Source organism: Triticum urartu, chromosome 6A (genome assembly GCF_056163025.1).
Source record: "Triticum urartu cultivar PI428250 chromosome 6A, HENAU_Tu73, whole genome shotgun sequence".
Lineage (NCBI taxonomy): Eukaryota > Viridiplantae > Streptophyta > Magnoliopsida > Poales > Poaceae > Triticum > Triticum urartu.
Genome location: NC_141878.1, coordinates 47887590 through 47911490, shown reverse-complemented (window position 1 = coordinate 47911490; position 23901 = coordinate 47887590). Strand labels below are relative to the sequence as shown.

The window sequence follows — 23901 nt, the reverse complement described above, 5'->3', positions numbered from 1 at the left end:
CGTATCAAATTCAACTTCCAAAACAAGTCAAATTCTTATTCCTTCAATTAGTAAAACAAAAATGTTTGCTGAGTTGCAAATTTTCACTAACTAATTATCATGTAGAAATCAACATCATTTGGCTCACCATTTAGTCCCTAGGGAAATATAAATTGGTCCAACAGCATATTAATTGACCTATTCAATTTTTAAAATTGCCTGAACATTTCCGTTGGTTCTAAAACTTTTTATGCAACACCACAATGTTGTTCTCGAATTGTGTGCCAAATTTCAAGTTTGACTAAATTCATTTTTTTGTCACTCAAATAAATATGAATAGTGGCTGAATGAAATACATAAAAAGAAAGAAAAGGAGCAGGAAACTAGTGTGCACTTGGGCTCTATGGCTACATGAGGCCCAACCCAACTCCCCCCATCTTATCTCCTTCCCCTGTTCATCCATGGCGCCGTGCCGTTGCCCGCGGGTCCATGGCCGGACCGGCCACGTGCCAACCATCCCAACCCTCCCAGCACTACTTGAGGCCGCACCCCCTCTTGGTCAAACCCTAGCTCCCCCAGTTCCCCCACCCCCGTCTCGATCTCTCCTCCCTCGCTCGAGGCCGAACCACACGTCGCCATGTATCCGTCGATCCCGCGGCCACCGTGCTCCCCGGCGCTTGGGAGGATGTCGAGGAGCTTCCTCGTCGCCGACTCCTTCGTCTACGGGCCTTGAATCAAGCAGGACCACACCATACGCTCAGCATCGAGCCGGTTCCCCATTGCGGCCGCCGCCTCCCGTCGACGAGCTCAACGCATCCGGCTACCCCCGCGCTCCCCGACCTCGTCCACGAGCACCGCAGTGAGCCTCTCCGCCGATTCCCCCCTTCCTGTCCTCGATCTATCGTCGTAGACGTTGTAGGCCGCCATCACCGTCGTGCTCGAACCCCCCTGTGTACGCGTACATGCGTGTGTGCGGCTCCTACTCCTGCGTTGTTGCTGCGGCGTGCGGCTGCTTCCCTCGCTCGCAAGCCCTCTTTCCGCACCCACGTACCGCCGTCCCTAGCCGTGCTCGCCTGCGCCGGGGTCACATATGCCTCTTCCCGGCTGCGTCAGCACCGCCCCGTGCCATCTGCTGCTGCGCTCGCCGCCTGCGTCCGGGCTTGCCGCCCGTGAGCCCGCGGCCCCTGCTGCTATGTTGCGTAGCTGCCGCTACTACTTCTTGTGCTGCTGTCGCGTCGCTGCCTAACCCTGCTGCTGCCGCATCCTAGCGTCGCCGCTCCTGTGCCGCTGCTTGCCCCGCTCGCCCCCTGCTTCTCGCCCCGCGCCGCTGCCACCGGCGACCGCTGCCCCCCACCGCCCCTGTGCTCCAGGGCAAGGCCGCGTGCGCGCGCGTCCGTGCTGGAGGCCGCGCCCCCGCCCTACTGCTCCGGCTGGCCGCGGATGGCCATGGCCTCGCCCTCGCTGCTCCCGTCGTCGTGTGCTGCCGGCCGCAGCCGCCGCTACCGCAGCTCACCCGAGCTCCGGCGCGCGCCCTTGGCCATGCGCCTGCTCGCGCCTGCTGCTGCTCAGCCACCCGTGCCCGCGCGGCTCCTCCCTCGCACCTGCCCCGGCCGGACCGCCGCCGCTGCCTCCGCCCGCCGCTAGGGCCGGCAGCCGCGCCCCAACCACCCCTCCTCGTCGGCTTCGCCTTCCCCCCGCTCGCGGCTGCGCCAGCCGGCCGGCCTCGCCGTGCCTCTCGTAGCCGGCGCGCACAGTGCTTCGGCCCGACCTCGGTGTCGATGGCTACCAGGCCCCTGGACTTTTGATTAGGCGCTAACCCATCACTAATTAAAAGGTTAGGTTAGTTTTACTAAAAGGTGACACTAACAGATGGGCCCCACATGCTAACTAAGTTTTCTAAAAAAATTAAAGACACTGCTAATAGTGGAGTCAATGACAGGTGGGTCCCTCCTGGTCAGTGGACCAGTCAACAGTCCACTGTTGACTGCTAACTAGGTAGTCAACGTGGCCCCACCTGTCGTCCTCTGTAGCCACTGCTGGGTACACTTCTCTGTGTGCACTTAGCATTTTCAATTTATTTTCGAATTAGAATATAATTCCAGAAATTACAGAATATTGTTTAAACTTCGAAAATTAATATAAAATAATCCGTAACTCGAATGAAAAAGTTTTATACATGAAAGTTGCTCAGAACGACGAAAAGAATCCAAATACGCGGTCCTTTCATCTATCACTAGTGGTTGGGGCCCGCCAATGGCGGGCCTCTTGAGGTGTTCCTATGCGGCCCTATCTTGACTCAGCACATTTTCTGTCTTGTTTGATCCCTAATCTCAACTCATGTAACCTTTCTTTACATGTCTAAGAGAAACACCGATCCTGCTAATCGATGGGACAAAGCTTATCAGGTTGCTACAAGTTTACAGCCAATTGGTCATTATTGTATGATTGGGTGCACACATCATTTGATTGGAACACTTCCCCAAGAAAATTCAAGAGTAAGGTTAGACCTTATCTAGTCAAGAATAAAATGACATCAATATCAACATATTCACTTTGCACCTCAAGGCAGTGGGAGAGGTTAACGCAGATCATAATGAAAAGATGTATGAGCAGGACGAAGACACTTGTTTTATAGTCTTGACATATATGAGGATATACCATAAGTTACATGTAAAAAGTAGCAATGGGCTTATAATATAGTTTCTAGAATAATCTTCAATGAGAAATAAACTTGGTAGGATAAACAATGAATTTATGATCTTTAAGCTTTAGCCGACACATCAGTCTTTACAACCTTAAAATATACTGATCTAAAATATTCATAGCTTGAAAGAGCAAGTAGATTTCCTACAAAAAAATAAATAGAAAATAGTTAGGCTCGGTGACTGGTGAGTGGACAGACACATTAGTGTGGTCAAAAAGAACAACAACATTTTAACATGCCTACAAAAAACAGAAAATACGGGAGGACACTGTAATATCATGCAAAGAAAAAATCACCTCAGACACTTCTCCCTTTTTAGGAGAACTGTATCAAACACCTGAGTTGTACAAACCAAAAATACGAAATTAGCAACTCTCGGTACTTCCTTCACATTTAGTTATATGAGTTCCATCATTTACAACCTGCAATATTTAACTCTTGCTAGTCCTTAGAGCTAGAAGTACACATATTAGATTGGGAAGATCACATTCAGTTAGTCCAAATTAATCAATGAACTACTCAACTAAGTTTGCTTGTGTGCACAATAATATGCACCCATCAATGATCTGGCTATGCAAACAACTATAATTTATAATTTTCTAGGATCCTCGGGTCTGAGTATACCTTCACTAAACTGCTGCTCAGGTTGGTCACCTCGGATCACATCAGTGCCTACAGCACTTTCAATAACAGACTTGCTAAAACTTCTTACTACTGGCACGCTTTCCTGCAAAGTAGGTTCGATCAAAGAGCATCAAGGGAGAGTGAGTACCTAAAAATTCTGAAGATCTAGAACGTAACCTCCTGCAGGCGGCACGCCGGACGAAAGGGGGCAAGGCTGCTGGATCAAAATCTGGACGTCCTCTGTCATCCTCTAGTCAGACTACTCAACTTATTTTCATAGACCTGAATTAAATTTTAGAAAAATGAAATTTCATGATTACATAGATGAGATGGTCTAGAAGTAGGGCACTGGAAGAAAGGGGAAGGAAAATATCAGGAAGAAGAGAGGAGGGTGTGTACCTGCGTCAACAACACAGTCAAGTATACGGAGAAAAGGTCCGCCGTGCACTTGCCTCAACACGACAATTAATCGAAAGAACTATCCTCTGCACCTGTAGCGCTCAGTCCTGTAGATAGTCTAGTATTTAAAACAACTCCATTCTAACTGCAAGAATACACATTGTCGCTAGTGAGCAGAACCATGGCTCCACATCCATACTGATCTTATTGACATTTAAATATAAACATGGATAGTTAGAACCACACAAAGTACCTGCAGTAGTTCAGGCTGCATATCGAGCACTTAAGTACCAATCTGGTCAGCGATTACAGTGGCACACATTGATGATGCTCAGTGTTGGTGGTTCAGTTCTAGCATATGCACAGAGAAATGAAATCACCTTATAGCATCTAACATGTATTCGTTGTGGTACTGTATCCTCTTATCATCTTGAAGACATATTTCAACCTATCATGCCTGCCATATATAAGTAGTTAATTATCACTGACAATTTATTTAAGGGCAAAAATCTTATCGGCAGGGAACTATACAATCTTCAGCGACTTACCATTCTTAGTAATGAACACAGGCGGATTTCCATACTTCTTCTTAACATGTTTCACCAGACTGAACATTCCCTAGGGAACTAACTATGTGCAGCAAACTCAATGCTGCCTGAAAGTAGACAAATATTTGTGTATTATCAATTGAACATGTGATTAAATAAGATAGCAAACAAAAGTTTAGAGAAAACCTGAAGCTGCAAGTATATCGTTTTTCCTATTCTCTTTCCATGCCTGTAAGCTGCATAGCACATGGAGAAATCAGTAATATTGACACTGGATTATGGGGATTATCATATGTTTTTTCATCATGACTGAAGGAGATGAGATGACTGCAGCATCCGTTGAAGCATCATTCATGACAAGTTTTCTGACGTGCATCCCGTCGTTCCTAGCATATAATGTTGTGTAGTGGTTTATGCCTATCAACAAAAGTTAGATCAAATTGAGTGTGTTTGCATACAGATTCTGAATATTCAGAAAGGGTGTTACATACTATCCAAGATTTTGCTGTCCAGCTTAATCTTATACTGGTGGCAATAAAAAGAAAAGCACCAAAGGATTAGTACCAGAAGTAAGTTCCTATGTTTATCATATCTACTTTTACAAAGTTAGGATGCCTATTCCTTATATGAACTGATACTTGAACTTTGTATCTGACACTGAGTACGTAAGAGCTCAATTTCAGCGATGTACATTCAGTAATGTGTATAAATGTCATGCAAATACAATTGTATTCAGTAATGCTATGAAAATGTCAATTTTTTTTGCATGGAAAATGTAAGCAGAACACCTTCTACTTCTAATCTTTGTATGGAAGTGCATGATAAAATCAACAACACCTACAAGTAAAACTGGGCGTGCCTTATCCATATGCTGCACCAAGCTCTGCATCTCCAACCTCAACTACAAGACAATGTCTCCAAGGTAAAAAGGACCATCCTACTTCTATAAGTTTGCCCACGAAAATAATATATTTTGTACAGTTTAGCGCAAGGAGAGAGGAGCAGGGAAATACCAGTGGCGGCAGCGGTGGTGGCGCGATCTTGGCGGAGTATACCCCGGCGGCAGCGGTGGTGGCGCGATCTTGGCGGAGTATACCCCGGCGGCAGCGGGAGTCGACGCAACTGGAGTCGATCTGCGGTGGAGGAGGGAATCTAAGGGACGACGACGGTGTCCGCTTCAAACTGGAACCTATAGGCGCATGGCACAATGAAAAGCAACCAATCAATATCACTGGATGGCTGGATGTAAGACAGGACGAAGGGTGGATTCTGGGTCTAGTTATACGACTTAAATTAAATCAACAATGCCGCCATCTACTCAGTTTGCCTAGTTCACAAATTCTATTTCGGTGAATGGCTCCCCCGCGTGAAGCTTGAGGGCAACATCACCAACAACCTGCACACAAAGGCAGAGCAAAATTCAGTACGAGAGGAAATGGTAAATGGTCACACAAGTCAGCCAGCTTTAATTCTTTTGCGTCGAAGATTTCAATGATAATACACACAGTTAATGATGATGGTGGTGACTTCCTTTATTAAGAATGAAATGATAATGCACATGACACGCCTATCTAAGCAGGGGTTGAATGAGGTGTCCTTCAGTTCAAAGTAATTCTAGGATATCGAAAAAGGAAGCAACAATCCACAAGGAAAATCATCAGTTTATGCGCAAAGAGAAAGAGGAGGTTGCTAAGTGGATAATATCAATAAAGAATAAACCATTTTGTTTAAGCATATATGTTCTTGTTTACTGATGCTTTTAGTCATGAGAAAAAAAGTTCTTCCAACAGAATACTGCCTTTTCATACCAGGCCTGTGGCCAGGAAAGCTGATCATCCAAATTGGCACTGTGATGTTTAAACAGTGTGCTCATGAAGCCAATGAGGTAGTGTAACACCCCGGATGTAACTTTCCCAATTTGTACTCCAACTCTTGCCGTTTCCGGCGTTAAGTTATATTTATTTTCTCGGGTTCGGGTCTTTGTCTCCGTGTGTTGTTGTCTTTGTCATGCATCTCATATCATGTCATCATGCGCATTGCATTTGCATACGTGTTCATCTCATGCATTCGAGCATTTTCCCCGTTGTCCGTTTTGCATTCCGGTGCTTCGTTCTCCTCCGGTGGTCATTTCTAGCTTTCTTTCGTGTGTGGGGATTAAACATTTCCGAATTGGACCGAGACTTGTCATGCGGCCTTGGTTTACTACTGGTAGACCGCCTGTCAAGTTTCGTATCATTTGGACTTCGTTTGATACTCCAACGGTTAACCGAGGGACCGAAAAGGCCTCGTGAGTGTTGCAGCCCAACACCCCTCCAATTTGGCCCAAAACCCACCAAACTCTGCTCCATGTCCTAGAGCGTTCGATCACGATCGCGTGACCGAAAACCGCACCTCATTTGGACTCTCCTAGCTCCACTTATGCCTATAAATAGACCCCTCCGTTTTCTTCTTCTTCCCCCCGAAACCCTAGATCCGCCACCTCGCGCGCGCCGGACACAAGTCCCACCGACGGACTTTGTCCGCCCCGACGTCCGCCGACACGTGGCGCCCCCTCATTCGCCCCGCGCCTCAGGCCCACATCGCCGCCGCCACCAGCCCGCGGGGCCCGGGACGGGCCCCCCCGGCCCACGCGCGCCCCCGCGCCTCCCTCCACACCGCGCCGCCGCCTACTCCACCTCCGGTGGCCGGCGCCGCCGCGGGCCACCACCGCGCCGCCACGGCCGCCTCTCCGCCGCCCGGCCCGGCCGCTCCACGCCGACCCCGCCGCCGCACCGCGCCACCTCGCCGCCGTCCGGCCCCGCCGCTGGGAGCACGCCGGCGCCGCCCCGGTCTCCCCCCCCCCTCGGAGAGCTCGAGCTCCGGCTACCACCACCACCTCCGGCGCCGGCCATCATCGTTTTTCGCGCCGATGAACAGTGCATGAACAGTGCCACATCCAGATCTAAAACCCGACGGTTGACTTTTCCCTCCAAACCCTAATTTTTTATGCCTACTTTGACTGGCCGTATCTCCGCATCCGTAGCTCCGTTTTGGACATATAGTATATCAAAATGTTCGTATCGACGAGTACATCATTTCATTCCATTACATCATTTTTATTTGAGTGCATCTTGATGCCCGAAATGCTGCTAGAAGGAGGCTTCGTGAGTTAATTGTCAGATCTGCTAGTTCATCTTAGACTTTTGTCATTTTTTCCATGATTATTATGTGCATGCTATGCCTGTGAGTCCTTCATATGTTTTGTTAAGGATTTTGTCATCTATCCATAGGTGCAACCCATGCATTTTTAGGATGTGTGTGGTGACTTGTGCAAGCTTGCGAAGTGAGGCACCCGGTAATTCTGTTTTCAGGGACTTAGTAGTTTTCACTAAGTCTGGGTTTATTTAGTTCATGATGCCATATGTTCAGCTTCTTTCCTAGTGATCCGTGCCTCTTTTGAGGATGATCAGTAAAGGAGTTTTGTTAATAATGTTATGCTCTATCCATCCATGCCTTAGTTTGCAATTATGGAGCCCCCTAGCTTGAGTCAATCTAGCTCTACTTTTGCTTCGTTGTGAATCTGGATAGATCGTCAACTCGTTTGCGATTTTGCCGGCGTTGTTGTAGTTGATCCGTGCATGCTATGCCATTGTTCTTGCCATGTCTACCTTGTATTTTGTGCCTTCTTAAAGGATGTATGCTTGTCTTGCCATGACTTGCACCGTGGTGAGTGCATCGAGCTCGTTTACATGCCTTCGTGAGTTATATTTCAGCATGTCTCAGTTTTCACTAAGTCTGAAAACTGATTATGTTTTAGCTATGTTCGCGTGCTTATTAGTATATTTTTTGATCCCTTTTGGCCCCAGGTAACTTAGGGACTTTTGTTAAGCTTGTTGAGTAGCTCCATTCCATGTTCTTACTTGTCTTAATCGGGTCATGTATCATGTTGTTTTGCTGCTCCGAAGAGGGCTTCGTGATCTGAAATTTCAGACAAGTGTTAATTTCACTGTCTGAAATCTGTTTTGCATTTGCATTTTTGCGATGCTTGTTTGAACCTCATAATGGATGAATTGGCCATGGCTCAGTGCTAGTCTTTTGTTAAGCATCTTGTGTGCATCCCTGCCATGCATTTTGTTGTCATGTTTGGTGGCTGTAGCATGTTCATTTCATTGTATTTAAATGCCTACTTGCTGTAAATTGCAGACCGGTGTCATTCCTAAAACGCTTGCCATTTCCAAACCGTAACTCCGATTCCGATGATCTTTATATCGTTTTCAAGTGATTTCATCTCATCTTTCCAGTGGCACCCTTGGAATTCCAAGTTGAGGCCAGGTTCATGCATTTCCTGTCATATCTTGCATTTTGCATCCCGCATCGCATCCCGCATAGCATATCATCTTTGCATCGTGTTGTTTGAGTTTGCACGTGGTTGATTGTATCCTTGTTGCTTGTTTGTCTTGTTTGGGTAGAGCCGGGAGACGAGTTCGCTAACGAGGAGCCCGTTGAGTTTGCTTTTGAGGATCCAGTCAACTCTGACAGCTGTGCAGGCAAGATGATCATACCCTCGAAATCACTACTATCTTTGTTATACTAGTTTGCTCGCTCTTTTGCTATGCCATTGCTACGATGCCTACCACTTGCTTGAAAGCCTCCTAAATTGCCATGTCAACCTCTAACCCACCATTATCCTAGCAAACCGTTGATTGGCTATGTTACCGCTTTGCTCAGCCCCCTCTTATAGCGTTGCTAGTTGCAGGTGAAGATTGGAGGCCGTTCCTTGTTGGAACATCATTTATTTACTTGTTGGGATATCACTATATTGCTATATTATCTTAACGCATCTATATACTTGGTAAAGGGTGGAAGGTTCGGCCTCTCGCCTAGTGTTTTGTTCCACTCTTGCCGCCCTAGTTCCTGTCATATCGGTGTTATGTTCCCGGATTTTGCGTTCCTTACGCGGTTGGGTTATAATGGGAACCCCTTGATATTTCGCCTTGATTAAAGCTTGTCCAGCAATGCCCAACCTTGATTTTACCATTTGCCACCTAGCCTTTTCTTTCCCTTGGGTTCTGCAGACTCAAGGGTCATCTTATTTTAACCCCCCCGGGCCAGTGCTCCTCTGAGTGTTGGTCCACCTGTCAGCTACCGGTGGCCACCAGGGACAACTCTGGGCTGGCCTACCCGTACCTAGGACAATCTGAGTGTGCCCTGAGAAAGAGATATGTGCAGCTCCTATCGGGATTTGTCGGCACATTCGGGCGGTGTTGCTGGTCTTGTTTTAACCTGTCGAAGTGTCTTGAGTTACCGAGATACCGAGTCTGATAGGAACGTCTTGGGAGGAGGTCTATTCCTTCGTTGACCGTGAGAGCTTGTCATGGGCTAAGTTGGGACTCCCCTGCAGGGATTGAACTTTCGAAAGCCGTGCCCGCGGTTATGGGCAGATGGGAATTTGTTAATGTCCGGTTGTAGATAACTTGAACCTTAATTAATTAAAATGAATCAACTGAGTATGTTACCGTGATGGCCTCTTCTCGGCGGGGTCCGGGAAGTGGACACGGTGTTGGAGTAATGTTTGCGCAGGTTGCCCTCTAGCTTCTCGCTCGTGCTTTGCCCCCTCTTCTCGCTCTCTTTTGCGAATAAGTTAGCCACCATACTTGCTAGTCGCTTGCTGCAGCTCCACTCATATTTTACCTTGCCATACCTATAAGCTTAAATAGTCTTGATCGCGAGGGTGCGAGATTGCTGAGTCCCTGTGGCTCACAGATACTATAACTCCAGATGCAGGTCCAGGTGATTCCGCCCCAGGTGACGAGTACGAGCTTAAGTGGGAGTTCGACGAGGACTCTCAGTGTTACTACGTGTCTTTTTCTGATGATCAGTAGTGGTGCCCAGTTGGGGGTGATTGGGACCGTGTCGCATGTTGGGTTCTCTTCTATTTTGGCACCGTAGTCGGGCCATGAGTGTTTTGGATGATGTAATGTTATTTATGTTCTTGATTGACGTGGCGAGTGTAAGCCAACTATATTCTCCCCTTTTATTATTATTACATGAAATGTTGTGAAGATTGCCTAACTTGCGACATATGCCTTCAATGCGATTATGTCTCCAAGTCGTGCCTCGACACGTGGGAGCTATAGTCGCATCAAGGGTGTTACAGGTAGCTCATAAATCATATGATTCTAGTGCTAGTTTTGTTTGGAAAGATGATCCACCAGACGTATTATAGAGGCTAATGTAATTGATGCTACCTAATGATATTAAAACGTCACAGTTGGCTCAAAAATAAATAAATAAATGTGGCGCTTCTGAATCTAGTTCTTTTAACACAAATAGTATAATGTCAGTATAGGAGTTGTCAAGATATAACTACTAGCGACAACTACATGATTGGTAAATGAGAACCAACTCTGTGTATTGCAAAGAAACAAGTGCAAACCAACTCTGTGATTCCTGCAACATGTGGTGTTATAATAACATTTAGGAATTTCAGAATTGGATCCTCTGGATCGAATGGCTCCGTCCAAGCAACATCAATGCCTAAACCACCTAAATGACCTGACTCAAGGTGATTAAACACACCCGTGTAGTCCCGTAGGCGCCCTCTGGCAATATTGATGAGATATGATGCCTACAAGAACATGGCAGTTATTGAGAATGGGAGTTCTGCTGTCAGGTGCATACTTCACAGTTTTCCAAAAATCAAAAACAGATCCTATATGTAGATTGCAAAATAATATATGCACTCTGTAAGTTTTTGTCATGAAATATGTCCATTTATGTGTGTGCAAGGAGAGAAATACTAAAATATCAACTCTATGCCACGAACCTTAGTTCATGATGGATAATACCGCCAGCCCGGTACGGCTAGGTTGATAGTGGAGGACAGGCTCGAAGATAAGGCTGATTATTTCTTGTTTCATTAATATATATTCTAAGAGGATCTTCTTTACATAGAGCCAAACAATAAAAAACAGGATATCTTATTTCTGCTGGCGTAAGGGCCAGGTTACAAGATATCTTCCTAATTTAAATAGTTAAAACATCCCATAATTTGTGCCGATTGGGGTCGGTTATGCCTGTCACATGTGTTTCTGCAGCAAGTTTTTTTTCCGATACCGGTTTTCTTTTTTGGAATGGGCCGGAAGAACCGAATTGCGATAAATCTCGGAAATCTCAGAATTATTCTGTCTGAACGTATTCAAACAAATTCTTGATATTTTTTTTGCGTCACAATATGTAATTTTAACCTGGCACACACACATACTCTCACGTATTCCACTGGTCACCTCGCACATGCCTTTTTTCCGTGTGGGGTGTGGGTTTTAACCCTCGCTGCTGCACTATTTTGCTATGCACCATTTACAGCTGAAGAAGCTGCAAACATTGATGGGACAATAGGGGAATCCCCAAGACCTCCAAGGGTGTAAGTTATGGACCTCACCACCACAGGAGGCAGTGAGTTGTGATAACATATGCATAAAGAGCCTATTTGACAGTCTTAGCATTTGAATTCATTTTTTTTTTCAAAAAAGTCGAACCGTTACACTGTTTCTTGGGGGTCAGCGAAAGCTCTGGTCGGTTACCACTCGGAAAAAACCTTGATCTGCAGTGGTGCACACACACGGCACCCTTTTTACGGGGAACATACGATGCTTTTTTTTTGCGGGGAACACACGAGGCTATATGTATGCATTTCTTTATAGACTTTACCAAAAGAGCTGTACATACAGTATCATTCCATGTACGTCTATGAATATTCTTGATATCTTTTCCTTTTGAAAACTTGGAGCAGCACGCTTGTTCTTTGAAACAAGAACATATGCTCCTGGGATCACTTTGGCATTTTCTGATGGTTATTCCAATGAATACACCAGCACAATCTGATCCTCCAACACTATTCTAAGATTAATGTTTCCTCATATACAAATTTTCTTCTTACAGGATAAATCAAGAATGATGGCTTATTTATTCCGTAAAATAAATAAATCTCAGAAGAAGATTTAAGAAATGAGAAGATGTAAATCTCCTACGATGCAGACAAGTATATTGGAGAAAAATACATGTACCCTTTTCAAAGCTGACAGGAACTTGTGATCCACAATCCCAACCTATAAATATTTATAGCTTAGTAACCGCCTAACTGAAGTCAAATAGAGATATTACTGGCAGAATTTTTATTAAATAAATGAACAAAGAGAAGAATTAACTGATTCATTGTTTAACGTCATGCAAGTTATAACTATGTCAGCTTCTTGAACGAGTTCGTACATATCTTCTGGACCACCTTTCTTGTCAACCACCCATCAAGATCTGCAATAGCAATATTTTGAGAGAGGAAGATAACACAACATCTAATAAGGGAATGATACTGCAACTACTGCAGCTTACCACAAGACACTGTATTTGATGACCAGTTTCTTTTTGTAGCAAGAATTTTCACTCCAAATGGTCTTAGTCTCTTGGCAATTTCCATGCCAATGGCTCCGAACCCCAGGATAAGTATCTAGCATAGTAAATGCAAGTTTCTACTCAAATGGGATTTTTCTTGTGGAAAGTAGATAAAAGTAACAGTATCTAGCACAGTAAATACAAGTTTCTATTCAAATGGGATCTTTCTTGTGGAAAGTAGATAAAAGTAACTTATACACGAAAAGCATACTGTTTTCCCGAATATTGCTTCTCCAACTGGAAGGCCCAAGTCCTTCTGAATGACAGCAGTATCCATTTCCTTCTACAAATTATGGCCAAAGTCCAAAACATGAATATTCCATTACAACTGACAGAAGTAACTTATATTTATTAAACTAAAAAAACTTATCTTCCAAATGATGGAAGCTACAAAGGTAGCTTATTTAACAAAAAACTGAGTGAATATTCGGTACAAATATATGCAACATGATGAACCATGGCTTGAAATCAGTGTCCGATTGCCTAAATTGTTGGATATTGTACTAAGTAGGATCCAGGTGAAACAGAAACCATGTTTAATAGGCTCATCATGTATTTTTTATCCCAAATTTCTGCAGCTTGCAGGCCCTTTTATCAAATCCAGCGACTGCCGCATCAGGAGCTCAAACTGGAACCTACAGGCGCATGGCACAATGAAAAGCAACCAATCAATATCACTGGATGGCTGGATGCAACACAGGACGAAGGGTGGATGGCAGGGAGGGAGGGAGCAACGCGATACCTCGAGCAAGAAGGGGTTGGGGCCGGGGAGGGGGGAGGTCGAGGGAGCGCGCGAAGCGCGCAGAGCTGAGCAGCCTCTCACCGTAGCAGGAGAGGTCCATGCCGCCGCCCTGGATGATGAGCAGGAAGACGAGCAGCAAGGGCCCGGACTCGAAGAGCCCGCCGCCGCACTCCTCTTCCTCACCTTGGACAGTGGCCGCGATGTCGACCTGAGTCTGGCAAATCGACAGATCAGACGAAAGTGGTCCCACCGTGCTCGGGAGCGGCGTCGCGGCCCTCCTTCCGCTACCGTACTCGGGGAAGAAAGGGAGGGGTGAGGAAGCTGGTGTTCGGGCCGGTGCTGGCACTACAGCGAGGAGCCGGTGGTGGAGGCGGCGGAGCTCGGGGCGGGGATAGAGGCGGCGTACTGTGGTGCCGGGCGGCGGAGGAGCTGGGGCAGTGGCGGCGGCAGCCTAGGGAAGGGAGGAAAGGGGAGGTTGCGTGTACAAAGAGAGAAAGAAAAGAAGGCATCGACGTCCTACGCTTTTTTACTTTTTTCTCTCTCGCTAGCACAGTAAAATTGACGAGGTGGAATGGGCGAAGGAGGTGCCTTTGATGCGCACCTTATTGTTTTGGATATGCTCCTAGCATGCTAAACATGGAACTGTCCCCTCTCTTTTGTCTGTCCGGAAAAAGCCAGACGCCGGGAAAACCCCTCCGGATGTTTTCCCTCTTCGTCTGCAATGTGTAGTACTGCGTTAGAGCACTCCTAGCGTACCTTACTGCCATGTTGTGCTTTCTGTTGCATTTGTTTGCTCTGTATTTACTATTTCTTCCCCCTCTTCTCTCCGATAGACCCCAAGACCGATGCGCCCCTGTGATCGACTACGTCGACGACACTTCTTCTTTTTCAGCAGAGCTTCCAGGCAAGCAAACCCCTCTTGAACATTCCGATATCGCCCATTTCTTTCCCTCTCATGCCTGCATTAGAACTGCTACTACTTTATGTATGATCCTACTCTGATGCATAGCCTGTTTTTGTTACCTGCTTTCATACCTTACCTGCTTATCCTAATCTGCTTAGTATAGATTGGTTAATCCATCAGTGACCCCACCTTGTCCCAGTTGCTTCGCTTTATGTTCAATGACTCGATCAACGTGATCGACGTCCAGGCCCCGACACTGCACATCATCCCCCCTAGTTGTACGACTCTGCAGAGTTACCATCGAGTGCCGAGGGTGGAACCTCTTACATCACTCCTGATGAGATCTGTGTATTGTAGCTATACGGTCGAGATCATCGAGGGTGATTTCCTCCTTAACCACTTCCGTTATGGCTCTGTCGTGCAACCCCTCAAGTGTGAACCTCGAGTGTGGATCCTCTTACGTTCACCTTGATGATAACATCGAGTGGAATTCACCGGGGGTGATTTCTCGGGTTTTCCCCTTGGTGTTAGACACACAGTTACTATGGTTACTATGACTTTACACTGAACCATGTTACTAAAGACGGGTCGACCCTGAGGGGTACCCGCGCGAGCTTATTTGCGAGTGATGTGGAGTCGGGTTGACCTGAAAGATGCCCGCGAGATTCTTACGAGGCATGGTCGGGCATTCTTAGCCCTTGCTGCAAGTCCTTGAGACGGGGCGACGGGGTCACATCTTTCGTGAGTCTCTGCTTGTTAACGCACGTTCCTAATCCACTACAATTTGGTTATTTGATCCAAGGGGCCGCTGGCCTGATAGCACTAACCATCACGTGGGCAATGTATGGGCGTTCTGCGTCGTATGCATTAGCCGAAGCTTAATAGACGTCAGCAACTGAGCGGCGCGCGTCGGGTTGGACTGGTAAGCTCTTGCCTTTTTAAGGAGGTAGTTAGGTCTGCTCACCGGCCGCCCACGCAACATGCAGGAGTTCCCAAGGCGATGGCCCAAGACCCCTGGGGGCATAGGTTTAGTCCGGCGTGCTTGACCTCTATTAAGTCTAGGTCAGGTTGCGGCGTATTGTTTGGCTGTAACATCCCAATTCTCGGAATGTTTGTTTTTTTAAAGAAAAAGTTTTCCAAAAATCAGGGTGAGAAAATTTCATTTGTTTTATTTGTTAACCAAGCTTAAATTGGAATTCTATAATTTAATGGATTTAATTTTAACTAATGTGAACCTAAATTAAAATTTGTGTTTAGTTCATTTCTTTTACTCGGATATTATTTTCTTGTCTTGGGCATATTATAATATGCACCTTTGAATATTCTTCGGTGCTTTTGATATTTGTTCGAGTTTCTTTTCCTTCTCTAGATTTTCCTAAAGAGGAAAATCATTTTTTTCTTTCAAAATCTAGGCCAAATTCCCTTGATCCAACATCTTTCTCTCTTCCCTGGGCATGCAACCTACGTTACTTTTCCATCAAAACTGAATGGCCTAGCCAATCTGTTTTTCTTTCTCTTTCTTAAATTCATTTGTTTTGTCTCACCCGAATGGGAAAGCCCATTTGTTTTAATTCTATATGATGGGCCGCAGCTGACCTCTGTCTCTCTCCATTTTTCTCCTCCTGTTCCAGCTCATGGGCCAGCCCATCTCTCCCAGTGAGCGAGCGTCTCCTCTCTCTCTTCTTTGTACCTACATGTGAGAAAACATACATGAAAAGAAACGACCAACAACCAAGCGTTTTGCCTCCTACCTTCCTCCTTAATTCCCTCTTCTTGACTTTTCCCTTGCCTTATCTCTCTCCACTTGCCATCTTCCAAGCGCCAGTCTCAACTGCTTCGTCTCCTCCTCCACTCACTTACACGCACACCACTACAGAAGGAAGCGTACAACCATGAAGAAACCTCCTCTCTAATTCCCTTCAACTCCCCATCGTTTCCAGACCGACTAGTACATATAGGTGCGCCTCCACCTCTCTCTCCGAATGGTGCTCCATGGACGCCGGTGCTCGTTCCCGGTGACGTAGACCATCTCCATTAGCACCCTTGCGCCCTATGGTTCATCTCCACACCATGAATCCATTCAGAGAAGAAAGAACGCGTTCCGTCAACTACATGCAAAGAATTCAGCATGTTCGTCTACACTGTTCATCGAGTTCGTTGGATCGATTCGTCACGCTCGGTGAGTTTCTGTCCAATTACTTTTGCACATGCACTAAACCATGTTCAATCTATCTCCTTGACATCCTAGTTCGACCTATTTCTCTTGTTGGCCGCGTCAACCACGCCATGTCCATGAATCGGAGTCCATCCAACGGCATCCACATATTTCTTCAGTTTTTATTCATCGTATGACTTCCTTCCTAATAGAGGAAATATTCTCTATGGCCATAGAAGCCCGTTGGTAGAATAATCTTGCTTGTTGGGTCAATTGATTTTAGTTTAGGTTTTATCTAGTCGTTCTTGTTAAGTGTAACACTAGTTTTTAATATAGTTCTATATGATTTTGTGTAGATAATTCCGTGCATCATGTAGTAGTGAGATACACCTTTGTATTAGTTCTTATGTATTACTACCATGTGGAGTATTTGATCGGTCAACTTTTCTTGTTAGTATGTTATTTTATTATGTTCGTGATATGCCTACGAGTGTATGTTATTTGTCTTATAATTTTAGTGCGACGTAGGACTTGTTAGATTTATTTCTTTCACCGATTATAGTTATTCAAAAAATTGTTCAACGTGTTATTTCATGTTGATATTTTTCTCTCTTGTGGTATATAGTTATGATATGCATATGTGCATGTTTTTGCAAACTATTACCATGCGTAGGTTTATGTAGAATTACTGTAACCTCTGTGTGATTATGCAATACCTAATGTCTTGATTATTTCATTTTTTTAGAATGAATATATGTTAGATATTGATTATATATTCATTTTCGTCCATGCCGCACGTTTGTTTTGTTTGCAAATATGCCATGTCTACGAAAGATGTTTATATTCTTTTAGTACGTGCTGTTGCATAATATTCTTTATTGTAGATGGCGAATGACATGCATTATTGTTTGGATATGAGTACATTGTAGTTCATAGCATAGAATATTATTGGCTAGTTGTTCCTTTTATTTTATACATGTGTGTTATACAAGATTGCATGGATAGTTGCTCATGAAATCATTTAGTTTTGTATTGCTATATATAATTTATTCTTGCAAAATAGAATTTAGTTTATTTCATCTTGGTAACTATCATGTGTGTCCATTTACCTTAGTTTATTACCATGCCATGTTAGCACTTGCTCAAAGTCCTACTCATGTTTTGATTGTATGTGTTATATCATTTCTACTTTATATTGTATGACCAATCATATGGTTAATATTTGCTTGGTAGAAGTACATGTTAGTAGTTTATGATCTCATATATTTTAATTAAGTAGGATTCTTGCTTCAATATCGTGCCATGATATTGTGATTGTTTAACTAGATGGCAGAGAGAGAGAGAGAGAGTATGTATTCATGTATTAGATCATGCTTAGTTGTGTACTTTAGGTACTTGCTAGTGTTGGATGAGCTAAATATAGATACATGCCACTTTCTTACTCATGCGAGTATAACACATGTTGAATTGGTAGATGCCATGATCTAGTTATTTACTTGCCTAAATGCGGTATGTTATGACCATATGCTTATATGACATAACTAGTATGTGTGCTCTTGCCATTCTGGATATTCATGGTAGTTGATATCAACTAAGCTATCCCATTGATGTGGGTTGTATTCTATATATTAGTATCATATTTTGGTATCTCGTGTGATGATCATCCATGCTTAGCATCATATCTGGTCTATCTTACTGTCGCATTTGTGGTATGCGAAATTCTAGACATCAAGTCATGCTAGTCATCTTTCATGTGTTATTATATTCCATGTGGTATATGTTGGGGAACGTAGTAATTTCAAAAATTTCCTACGCACACGCAAGATCATGGTGATGCATAGCAACGAGAGGGGAGAGTGTTGTCCACGTACCCTCGTAGACTGAAAGCGGAGGCGTTATAACAACGCGGTTGATGTAGTCGTACGTCTTCACGGCCCGACCGATCAAGCACCGAAACTACGGCACCTCCGAGTTCTAGCACACGTTCAGCTCGATGACGATCCCCGGACTCCGATCCAGCAAAGTGTCGGGGAAGAGTTCCGTCAGCACGACGGCATGGTGACGATCTTGATGTTCTACCGTCGCAGGCTTCGCCTAAGCACCGCTACAATATTATCGAGGAGTATGGTGGAGGGGGGCACCGCACACGGCTAAGAGAACGATCACGAAGATCAACTTGTGTGTCTATGGGGTGCCCCCTGCCCCCGTATATAAAGGAGTGGAGGAGGGGAGGGCCGGCCCTCTCTATGGCGCGCCCTAGGGGAGTCCTACTCTCACCGGGAGTAGGATTCCCCCTTTCCTAGTCCAACTAGGAGTCCTTCCATGTAATAGGAGTAGGAGACAAGGAAGGGGAAGAGGGAAGAGAAGGAAGGAGGGGGTACCGCCCCTCCCCCTAGTCCAATTCGGACTAGTCAATGGGGGGGCGCGCGGCCTGCCTCTCCCTCTCCCCTAAAGCCCAATAAGGCCCATATACTTGTTCCCCCGTATTCCCGTAACTCCCTGGTACTCCGAAAAATACCCGAACCACTCGGAACCTTTCCGATGTCCGAATATAGTCGTCCAATATATCGATCTTTACGTCTCGACCATTTCGAGACTCCTCGTCATGTCCCCGATCTCATCCGGGACTCCGAACTCCTTCGGTACATCAAAACTCATAAACTCATAATATAACTGTCATCGAAACCTTAAGCGTCCGGACCCTACGGGTTCGAGAACAATGTAGACATGACCGAGACACGTCTCTAGTCAATAACCAATAGCGGAACCTGGATGCTCATATTGGCTCCTACATATTCTACGAAGATCTTTATCGGTCAGACCGCATAACAACATACATTGTTCCATTTGTCATCGGTATGTTACTTGCCCGAGATTCAATCGTCGGTATCTCAATACCTAGTTCAATCTCGTTACCGGCAAGTCTCTTTACTGGTTTTGTAATACATCATCTCGCAACTAACTCATTAGTTGCAATGCTTGCAAGGCTTATGTGATGTGCATTACCGAGAGGGCCCAGAGATACCTCTCCGACAATTGGAGTGACAAATCCTAATCTTGAAATATGCCAATCCAACATGTACCTTTGGAGACACCTGTAGAGCTCCTTTATAATCACCCAGTTACGTTGTGACGTTTGGTAGCACACAAAGTGTTCCTCCGGCAAACGGGAGTTGCATAATCTCATAGTCATAGGAACATGTATAAGTCATGAAGAAAGCAATAGCAACATACTAAACGATCGGGTGCTAAGCTAATGGAATGGGTCATGTCAATCACATCATTCTCCTAATGATGTGATCTCGTTAATCAAATGACAACACATGTCTATGGTTAGGAAACATAACCATCTTTGATTAACGAGCTAGTCAAGTAGAGGCATACTAGTGACACTTTGTGTGTCTATGTATTCACACATGTATTATGTTTCCGGTTAATACAATTCTAGCATGAATAGTAAACATTTATCATGAAATAAGGAAATAAATAATAACTTTATTATTGCCACTAGGGCATATTTCCTTCAGTCTCCCACTTGCACTAGAGTCAATAATCTAGTTCACATTGCCATGTGATTTAACACCAATAGTTCACATCATTATGTGATTAACACCCATAGTTCACATCGTCATGTGACCAACACTCAAAGGGTTTACTAGAGTCAGTAATCTAGTTCACATCTATATGTGATTAACACCCGAAGAGTACTAAGGTGTGATCATGTTTTGCTTGTGAGAGAAGCTTAGTCAACGAGTCTACCAAAATTCAGATCCGTATTTATTTTGCAAATTTCTATGTCTACAATGCTCTGCACGGGGCTACTTTAGGTAATTTCTCCCACTTTCAATATGTATCCAGATGAAGACTTAGAGTCATCCGAATTAGTGCCAAAAACTTGTATCGACATAATCCTTTTACGACGAACCTTTTGTCACCTCCATAATCGAGAAACATATCCTTGTTCCACTAAGGATAATTTTGACCGATGTCAAGTGATCTACTCCTAGATCACTATTGTACTCCCTTGCCAAAAACAATGTAGGGTATACAATAGATCTGGTACATAGCATGGCATACTTTATAGAACCTATGGCTGAGGCATAGGGAATGACTTTCATTCTCTTTCTATCTTCTGCCATGGTCGGGTTTTGAGTCTTACTCAATTTCACACCTTGTAACACAGGCAAGAACTCTTTCTTTGACTGTTCCATTTTGAACTACTTCAAAATCTTTTCAAGGTATGTACTCATTGAAAAAAACTTATCAAGCGTCTTGATCTATCTCTATAGATCTTGATGCTCAATATGTAAGCAGCTTCACCGAGGTCTTTCTTTGAAAAACTCCTTTCAAACACTTCTTTATGCTTTACAGAATAATTCTACATTATTTCCGATCAACAATATGTCACTCACATATACTTACCAGAAATGCTGTAGTGCTCCCACTCACTTTCTTGTAAAGACAGGCTTCACCGCAAGTCTGTATAAAACTATATGCTTTGATCAACTCATCAAAGCGTATATTCCAACTCCGAGATGCTTGTACTAGTCCATAGATGGATCGCTGGAGCTTGCACATTTTGTTAACACCTTTAGGATTGACAAAACCTTCTGGTTGCATCATATACAACTCTTCTTTAAGAAATCCATTAAGGATTGCAGTTTTGTTATCCATTTGCCAGATTTCATAAAATGCGGCAATTGCTAACATGATTCAGACAGACTTTAAGCCTCGATACGAGTGAGAAAATCTCATCATAGTCAACACCTTGAACTTTGTCAAAAACCTTTTGGACAAGTCTAGCTTTGTAGATAGTAACACTACTATCAGCGTCCGTCTTCCTCTTGAAGATCCATTTAATCTCAATGGCTTGCCGATCATCGGGCAAGTCAACCAAAGTCCATACTTTGTTCTCATACATGGATCCCATCTCAGATTTCATGGCCTCAAGCCATTTTGCGGAATCTGGGCTCATCATCGCTTTCTCATAGTTCGTAGATTCATCATGGTCAAGTAACATGACCTCCAGAACAGGATTACCATACCACACTGGTGCAGATCTTACTCTGGTTGACCTACGAGGTTCAGTAGTAACTTGATCTGAAGTTTCATGATCAATATCATTAGCTTCCTCACTAATTGGTGTAGGTGTCACAGGAACCAGTTTCTGTGATGAACTACTTTCCAATAAGGGAGCAGGTACAGTTACCTCATCAAGTTCTACTTTTCTCTCACTCACTTCTTTCGAGAGAAACTCCATCTCTGGAAAGGATCCATTCTCAGCAACGAATATCTTGCCTTCGGATCTGTGATAGAAGGTATACCCAACATTTTCTTTTGGGTATCCTATGAAGACGCACTTCTCCGATTTGGGTTTGAGCTTATCAGGATGAAACTTTTTCATATAAGCATCGCAACCCCAAACTTTAAGAAATGACAACTTTGGTTTCTTGCCAAACCACAGTTCATACGGTGCCGTCTCAACGGATTTAGATGGTGCCCTTTTTAACGTGAATGCAGCTATCTCCAATGCATAACCCCAAAACTATAGTGGTAAATCGGTAAGAAGCATCATAGATTGCACTATATCCAATAAAGTACGGTTATGACGTTCGGACACACCATTATGCTGTGGTGTTCCAGGTGGCATGAATTTGTGAAACTATTCCACATTGTTTTAATTTAAGACCAAACTCGTAACTCAAATATTCGTCTCCGCGATCAGATCGTGGAAACCTTATCTTCTTGTCATGATGATTTTCCACTTCACTCTGAAATTCTTTGAACTGTTCAAATGTTTCAGACTTATGTTTCATCAAGTAGATATACCCATATCTACTTAAATCATCTATGAAGGTCAAAAAATAACGATACCCGCCACGAGCCTCAACACTCATCGGATCACATACATTAGTATGTTTTATTTCCAATAAGTCAGTTGCTCGCTCCATTGTTCTGGAGAACGGCGTTTTAGTCATCTTGCCCATGAGGCATGGTTCACAAGCATCAAGTGATTCATAATCAAGTGATTCCAAAAACCCATCAGCATGGAGTTTCTTCATGCGCTTTACACCAATATGACCTAAACGGCAGTGCCACAAATAAGTTGCACTATCATTATTAACTTTGCATATTTTGGTTTCAATATTATGAATATGTGTATCACTACGATCGAGATCCAACGAACCATTTTCATTGGGTGTGTAACCATATAAGGTTTTATTCATGTAAACAGAACAACAATTTATTCTCTTACTTAAATGAATAACCGTATTGCAGTAAACATGATCAAATCATATTTATGCTCAACGCAAACACCAAATAACACTTATTTAGGTTCAACACTAATCCCGAAAGTATAGGGAGTATGCGATGATGATCATATCAATTTTGGAACTACTTCAAACACACATCGTCACCTTACCCTTAACTAGTCTCTGTTCATTTTGCAACTCCCGATTCAAGTTACTAATCTTAGCAACTGAACTAGTACCAAATACTGAGGGGTTGCTATAAACACTAGTAAAGTACACATCAATAACATGTATATCAAATATACCTTTGTTTACTTTGCCATCCTTTCTTATCCGCCAAATACTTGGGTAGTTCCGCTTCCAGTGACCAGTCCCTTTGCAGTAGAAGCACTTAGTCTCAGGCTTAAGACTAGACTTGGGCTTCTTCACTTGAACAGCAACTTGCTTGCTGTTCTTCTTGAAGTTCCCCTTTTTTTCCTTTTGCCCTTTTCTTGAAACTAGTGGTCTTGTGTACCATCAACACTTGATGTTTTTCTTGATTTCTACCTTCGTCGATTTTAGCATCACGAAGAGCTTGGGAATCGTTTCCGTTATCCCTTGCATATTATAGTTCATCATGAAGTTCTACTAACTTGGTGATGGTGACTAGAGAATTCTGTCAATCACTATTTTATCTGGAAGATTAACTCCCACTTGAGTCAAGCGATTGTAGTACCAAGACAATCTGAGCACATGCTCACTAGTTGAGCGATTCTCCTCCATCTTTTAGCTATAGAACTTGTTGGAGACTTCATATCTCTCAACTCGGGTATTTGCTTGAAATATTAACTTCAACTCCTAGAACATCTCATATGGTCCATGATGTTCAAAATGTCTTTGAAGTCGTGATTCTAAGCCGTTAAGCATGGTGCACTAAACTATCAAGTAGTCATCATATTGAGCTAGCCAAACGTTCATAACGTCTGCATCTGCTCCTGCAATAGGTCTGTCACCTAGCGGTGCATCAAGGACATAATTCTTCTGTGCAGCAATGAGGATAAACCTCAGATCATGGATCCAATCCGCATCATTGCTACTAACATCTTTCAACTTAGTTTTCTCTAGGAACATATCAAAATAAACACAGGGAAGCAACAATGCGAGCTATTGATCTACAACATGATTT

The 23901-nt window shown here is 44.0% G+C and overlaps 1 pseudogene across 1 annotated transcript; it reads right to left on the bottom strand.

The window, feature by feature from the left end:
- Nucleotides 1–2548: 2548 nt before the first annotated feature.
- LOC125515207 (uncharacterized) lies at nt 2549–13297 on the bottom strand (annotated as a pseudogene). The gene is made up of 13 exons (XR_015609432.1): nt 12893–13297; nt 12622–12736; nt 12441–12543; nt 12300–12341; nt 10674–10861; nt 8113–8134; nt 4441–5650; nt 4255–4361; nt 3960–4163; nt 3707–3851; nt 3485–3589; nt 3308–3410; nt 2549–2826 (listed from the first exon to the last, which is right to left on the bottom strand). The product of XR_015609432.1 is annotated as an uncharacterized LOC125515207 (transcript).
- Between the last annotated feature and the right edge of the window lie 10604 nt (nt 13298–23901).